Here is a 7907-nt window from a genome sequence, read left to right on the forward strand (position 1 = left end):
ATGCAACTTCTTCCTTGGCCTGCTTATTCGCCGGATATGTCGCCTATTGAGCACGTGTGGGATATGGTTGGTCGGCGTCTCACTCGTGATCCGCGTCCTGCAGTTTCCAAAGACGAACTTTGGTTGCGCATACAAGCGATATGGAATTCTCTTCCTCAAGCAGATATTCAACATCTGTTTGACTCCATGCCACGTCGTATAGCAGCACTTATTGCAGCGCGTGGTGGCTGCACCAAATACTGATTTCGGACGCTTAATTTGTTTCTTTTGTTTTGAAAATTTCATCATTTATTTGTATCAGTACAAGTCGTTTCTGCATTAAATTTCATTTGATTCTGATGATTCTTTCATGATGTTGCATTTTCTACAAACAGCAGTTTATTATGATAAGCTATTTGCTTACTTATTTGTGAACGAATCAATCTACAGAAGCATTCGAATGCAATTAAAATACAAAGTGAATTTGTAATTTTATAAAAAGTATTTTATATTAAGTTTATAAGAAGAGATCAACGAAATAAGTTTATATAGAAAAACAACTATTGTTATTAATTATTGTTACTTAAATTAAATTATTTTCGTTAAATATTTAATATAAATATATATTAATATTATAATATATTAATACACATTAATAATGATAAAAAGTATGACATTTGTTGTTATTAAATGATAGAATTCACTAAAAGTATATAAATATGTAATAAATAAAATAATTTTGTGATAAAAATGATAAATGAGGTTTATCTATTGTCGTCGATACATTGGTCATTCTCATTTACACCTGAAAAAATAGCCAAAAAACCCAATTTTTGTAACTGGGTGGGGCTACCCGACACATTTTGAAAGGAGCTAAAAAACATGTTATTTTAAATTTCTATTTTTTTAAGTTAAACTATTCTTTTTTTGGTTTATTCTTTTTGCATTATTTAACTAGATGGTAAAACAATAGAAACATACAAAAATATTGATTATTACTCAATATTATACAGAAATATAAGCAAAACTCCTTAGGTGGTCCGGGCTACCCGACTCTCCCCTACCGAATTTTTATTCCATACTTTTTTTAATCATATTACTTCAAACATTAGAAGAAGTATACATTAACGCATAATGTTATACCATTTAATTTTTCAAAACGATTATTTTAACAATTTTTATCAAAAAATTATAAACTAAAAAACGTAAAATATAGAATTCTTAGGATAAAAAAACGATTTTAAAAACTCCTCATATTGAAATAAAAAACTTCCATATTGTTTCTCTTTTCATTCTTATAGTTCTTAATCAGACGTATAAAAGCATTCTGTAGAGAACTATGATCAAATTAGAAAAAAAAACTACTGGACCGTATATGCAAAATAGAAGACTGGTAAGTAAAATGGAAAACTTCAGTCAACGCTGGAAAATCACAAATATTAATCATACAAAGAGGAAGAATTAAAATAGTTCCACAACTTCAACCCAAAATGTTCAATATCCAAATACTAATAGTTAAAAAAGAAAAAAATTATCTTGGCCTTATAATCAATAGCAAACTCACCTGGAAAGATCATATCAAAAGCACAATAGATAAAGCAAATGCAGCAGTAATAGGCATACAACAACTAATATATAATCAGAATATGTCACTAAAGAAGCTATTATAGACAGCAATGATCCACTCAATACTCACCTATGCCGTACTGCCTGGACAACAATGCCTCAACATCTACTGAAGAAATTAAAACAATGCCAAAACAAGATCCTTAGAAAAATAATCTGTGCCAGATGGCTCATCCGGAATACCAATATGCATAAAGACCTCAAAATAACAACTCTATTACAGCATGTATGCAGACTAAAGGCAGATTTTTTCGATAAAGCCATAGAATGTAAAACAGCAAATTTTAATGGAATCTTTAAATTTGAAAATTATAGCACAGATTAAAACTACAGATCAATAGCTGCACATTTCACCTCCGACGCCTGATATCATAACTATAAAAACAAATAACTACATCAACCCTACTGGAAATACCGTTTCCTCATGTTGACGCAACTTTGTTCAACTTCAAACAAACATAGTTCAGAGCAAGCTGCTTAATTTATTTTTTGATTCATCTTTAGTTATTCAAGCAAAGTGCTTGAAACATTCATAAAAACAACCCTACTGCCTGCTTACTTCAATGCTCAACACAACTCTGTTCAACTTCAAACAAACATAGCTTAGAGCAAGCTGCTCATTTTATTTTTTGATTCATCTTTAATTATTCAAGCAAAGAACTTAAAACATTCATAAAAGCAACTCCACTGCCTGCTTACTTCAATGTTTAACCAAAATAGTGCAAAATATTCCAGATGAATGGGATAGGGGCCACTTCACCCAAAAAAATCAAAACACTTGGACTAAGAAAAATTAGTCTTTAAGTCACGCTTTCTATTGTCTGGGAAGAATTAGTCGGGGTAGAGAAATCACTAATCATATATTACGTGTAAAATGAGAACAAACTAATGCTCTCCACTTTTTTACAGCACACGTACCGCCAGAATTTATCCAAACGATACTCCTCTTCTGATTTTTCTGGTTTCACTATAAATTCGAATGAAAATTAATGCAAATGCCTTATCAATTGTAAGATTCTTATAGACTACATATTTTACAGTTTTGATTTCTTTCATTTTTTGTTTCTATAGCTTTAATTTGACAAAATGACAAATATTAATTTACGGGACAATCTCTTTTCCGCCCCATTTTATTAAAAATAACAAAATCCTTATAATTATTACATGGATTAAAAATTTTTTTATAAAGTTCAATTTTTTTATAAAACTTAATTCCAAGATGATGCGAGAGCAGAAGATATTTCCGAATTAAAAATATTGTAAACCATTCTCATCGAACACACCATATTTGAATAACGATATTGAAAAAGGAAAGCGTTTTTTATTTACCTAACGCAGTGGTCGGCAACCTGTGGCTCGCGAGCCACAGGTGGCTCTTTTGATGTAAAGTTGCGGCTCTCCAGTTCCATACGAAAAAATTAATAAATTGTTACCAAAGCCCTTAAAAATAAGAAAAAATATTTTTNTATAGTTATAAGAGGAAAAGTAACGCCTACTCACTTTATGCCAGCATCTTCACTTTGAATTGGGTATAGCTATACGAGGAAAAGTAACGCCTGTTCCAAATTTACTTGGGCTAACTAATTGGTAATGATAATAACATAGTCATTGTCTGTAGTTGCTCTATGCTTTAAGCCCCCAAAAAGGTTTTTTACCTCTTCATCTGAACTAAATAATTATGAAATAAAAAGTATATCAGGTGATATGAAAAGAATCAAAGATGAAAATCTCTGGAAAAACTAGTCAAGAGACATGTGGATTAATTGACTGGTCACCCAAAAAAGAGAAGTCAATGATGTTTTCGATGAGAATTCTAAATTTTCCGTCACGCAGCTCTTACATTTACATGCATGACAGATTGTAGCCGGATCGACCGTTAAACGAGATTGCGCAGAAGGAACTTCTGTTTCACTATTTGGCATATTTTAATCGAGGAACAGAGCAATTGACTATATTAAGCAAAAGTATGCACTAATGCAATGTTTCCCAAGCTTATGATCTTTGTGTACGCTTTCTAAATTTTCATAACGCTGTGTACCACTAATAAATAAAAATATGTATTTTTTACTGTAAGAAAATTGCACAAAAGTTAAAAATCGCAACTGGCTGTTGATACCACTAACTATTAACGCTGCAAAAAACTGGTAATAGAAAAATACGTGATCGCAAATTTCCATAATAATTCCAAATTATGGAAATAATTTCCAAAATAAAATGTTATGAAAATAATTCCACAATAAAATTTTCGTTTATTGCAAGATATTTCGCATACAATAACTAACTAACGCATAAACTATTAACACTGCAAAAAACAGGCAATAGAAAAATAGGTAATCGCAAATTTCCATGGCTAGCTGCATTTTTAAAAAAATTTTCGTTTATTGCAAGATATTTCGCATAAGAACGAGTACCACAATTTGGGAAACATGACTTCTTTTTACTTATAATAACCACTCAGAACGAGCTCTTCCCATCCATTTGGCGTAATGCCAAACAGTGCGATCATCAATGTTGCTCACTTCGAGAGAAATTGAGCAGCCCCATTCCACATCATCGTGGTTGGGTTTTCTGCGAAGTTCGGTGAGTGAACTCGCTAATCATACTATAGAAATGATCCTATGAAGTATGATCTTAGCAATGTTCAATATTTAAAATTATGTATACACTTTATTCTTTAAAAAATATTGGTATTTTCTAGTTTTCAATGTTACTCTTATTTTTTCATATGTTTAAAATAAAAGGTAATACCTACTTACTACTCGAATGTTGTCAGCATGGTTAAGATTACTCGGTAATAATGATTCTGTGAAAATTAGTCTACTAAGTGAGTGGAGTTTCATTTTCATTAGAGCTGAACCTACTTTTGAAGGGAAGGAGTTGTTAAAATTTTAGTAATTGCAATAATCTAGAGTAGTACTTTAGTAATTGCAATAATCTAATCTAAAAATTTTGCAGGGCTTTGACAATTAGGATAGTATGAAATATTATATTTTTATAGCTGCATCGTTAGCTGGTTGGATTTTTGCGCCAGTTTATAGAATTATAACAGCCTATACCAATTAGAACTATGTCAAAATCTAGAAAAATAAGGGGTGTATATCTTCCCTCAGACCTACAGAAAAGTTTAATTTTCCTAATTTGTTAGGGCAAAATTCTATAAACTATTTTGACTTTCTAAATAAGTTTTTACTTGCGGAAAGAATAAGAGTTTTAGAAAAAGAATTTTCATTATATTTTGTTGGAATTGGTAGAATGGGTATGACACTCCCCACACGCCTGCTCGCGTGGCTCTTTTTTTCCAGATGGAATGTGAATATATGAAATCCATTTCTTGCGTGTAACAGTATAAATGTATCTGTTAGCAAGATTTTTAATTATTAAATAATTTTCAATTATTTTCAACAAGTTATTCAATAACCTGAATTAATAGTTTCCCTTGGTAATTCATTTCCATTTGAACTGTTAATTCAGTCCAGATTAAGAAGCAGGCATCTGTTTTAAAATGGATTAATATTAGAGAAATAAAAAGTCGCATTGATCGAAAATCGGAAATAAAGACTTTACTTAGAAGTTTTAGCAATGTAGGCAAAATGAGCGCAGATGCTTCAATCGAATCTGGGATATCACAAACCACCAGTAGAAAATTGAAAGTCCTCATCCAAGGAGTTAATACGGAATTCGAAATCCCTGATCCGGCTCCTCATCGTGCTCTTATTGGTTATCAAAAAATTTCGATATGACAGTCGATCTTCCGAACTAGTGATATAAGATGCTGAAGATATGAACTCCTGAAGGGCTTCCGGTTACTAGGTGTCATGATATTTTCGGATTTTCATTGGTGTCGTTCGAGTGAGTAGTACCTATTTCATACTCTTGCAATCATGTATGTTTTTCTAATTCTAAATTAACTTAAGAGTATAAGTAGATGCAAGTTAAGTTAAACGATTCTGCCCAATATTGCAGCTTTCAAATTACGTTAACAACACTGCTGAAGTTAATCTTTGCAATCACGCAACAATGGCTACGTATCACCACCACTGACGTGGCGGAAAGCGGCTGACCGAAAGACCTGCACGTGGTTCAATTACGGATGAGGAATGCTCGGATTTTGAAACCAAAATGGCTAAAGAGTTAGCAGACATGGGAAGGAGAATTAAAGAAGATGAAAGGAAAAATAAAGAACTACTTGAGAAACTGAATAATTTGGAGCAGTCCCTCAAGCCTGTGCCAAATAGGACTGAAATACCGCCTACATCAGCGGAAGTCACTGACATGGAAATTCATGAAAGCGGCCAACTTTTGGAACAGACTGGGAATGCGCCGTCCATCGATTCAGGAAACTCATCCAAATATAACACAGAACCCCCTCCCAAAAAACGAAAAAAGAAAAAGCAAAACAAAGTTGAGAAATCTGAAGAAAATTTCTCCAAGACTACAAATAGCAGCCCTCCATCACTACTTGATGTCGCTACTTCCTTACAACTAGCTAAAACCAATGTAGATCCCGACTGAGCCCAACCCAAAGAGGATTACAATGCAACTGCAGCTCCACCCACAACTTCAGAAACAGAACTACCAATCAAGCATAGTAAAGTTCTAGTCCGTGGACTTCCAGCTGGCACCAATACAGATCATATCTCCCTTGAATTGGCCAAGACAGGCATTAAAACACAAAAAGTTATACAGTTCAAGACAAAAGTGGGCGAGGCCTATAGGCTCCTCCCACTTCTTCTCGCAATACTAATCGAAACAGATCAAAATCAACAAATCTTCTCAGTTACCAATATTTGTGACCTTCCGGTGAAAATTGAAAGGTTCCGCGGTGGGAGAATACTTGGATAGGGCATCCAAGGCTATAACTGCCAAAATTACGGTCACACGCAGCGAATTTGCAACTCACAACCAAGATGTCTTAAATGTGCCGAAGACCATCGTTCTTTTGAGCGCCGCAAGGACATAAATACACCACCCAAGTGCTGCAACTGTGGAGAGGCATACACTGCCAACTACACGGGATGCAGCATCTGTCCCCCCAGGAGAGGCCCTCGTGCAACTCCAGCTACAATTCCATCTACAGCGACAGGTCAAACCCATAGACTGGTTTCAATCATCAAAGAACTAAAAGAACTCTTAAAAAACAAAGAAGTTTTACAACTGCTGCAAACAATCATGCGTGAGTCCACTCCTGAATAATATTACTTTTGGACTAAACCTGAACTCTTTTTTTGAACTTTAGTTAGTATCTCTATTACTATACAAATTAATATTTTTGAATGCTGATCACACTAGATGGCGGCACTAAGGCTTAGCAAAATTTATGTAGAATCTTCATGATTTTGAATCCCGATTTTCTGTATATATGCTATCATCAATTTTTAATGCTCAATTCCAAATTTCTACTGCAATTAATGTAAATATCACAGATTAAGCATGTATTTCATGTTTTTGAATCACGATTTTGTGTATATATGCTATCATCAATTTTTAATGCTCAATTTCAAATTTCTACTGCAATTAATGTAAACATCACAGATTAAGCTCGTATTTCATGTATATCCATCTAATCATGGCTGTATTCATTTTTCAATCGCAATTAATGTAAATCTCCGATCAAACTTGTACATGCTTCTAATCATGGTTGGAAAAGAAATCCCTGATCCAGAAAAAGAAAAAGCAGATTTAGAGCTACGGCCAATCAGAATTGAAAAGATGAGCAAGAGGCGTGGTCAGAATAACAAGCTCCTTCCCCACTACCTAGTCATCCTAGCAGATAACGGCAAACACCGTGAGATCTTCAGCATTAAGAGACTGCTAAATACTTCAGTGAAGATAGAAATATTTCGTGGTGGACGCCATGAAATACAATGCTTCGGATGCCAGAATTTCGGTCACACACAGAAGTCATGCACCGCTGATCCTGCTTGCGTGAAATGTGCAGACGCACATTTTACGTACTTATGTACAAAACCGAAATGCGAGCCGGCCAAGTGTATTAACTGCCATGATGGTGCGTACCCAGCCTACTTCTCAGGCTGCAGTGCAAGACCCAAAAGATAATCAAGAGAACACCCAGTCCAGGAAAACCTCTGATAAGGCCACCAGATTCCTGTTGATATTTAAAGAGATGCAACAGCTACTTAAGGACCAAGAACTCCTGAACTTTCTCAGATCCCTGCTCGCAGATAAGCCATAGACGCGAAGATCACAACTTCAAGACACAATCTACCTGTGGAAACTCCCATACCTTGTCACAAAGAACATACACCAGACGCCTTCGGGCATTACTACAGACAAAGGAGTGA

At 34.3% G+C, this 7907-nt stretch overlaps 1 pseudogene; it reads right to left on the reverse strand.

Annotated features, from left to right (window-relative positions):
* Window positions 1–4054: 4054 nt before the first annotated feature.
* LOC122270723 (small nucleolar RNA U3) lies at window positions 4055–4238 on the reverse strand (annotated as a pseudogene).
* Between the last annotated feature and the right edge of the window lie 3669 nt (window positions 4239–7907).

This window comes from Parasteatoda tepidariorum, chromosome 4, assembly GCF_043381705.1.
Source record: "Parasteatoda tepidariorum isolate YZ-2023 chromosome 4, CAS_Ptep_4.0, whole genome shotgun sequence".
Lineage (NCBI taxonomy): Eukaryota > Metazoa > Arthropoda > Arachnida > Araneae > Theridiidae > Parasteatoda > Parasteatoda tepidariorum.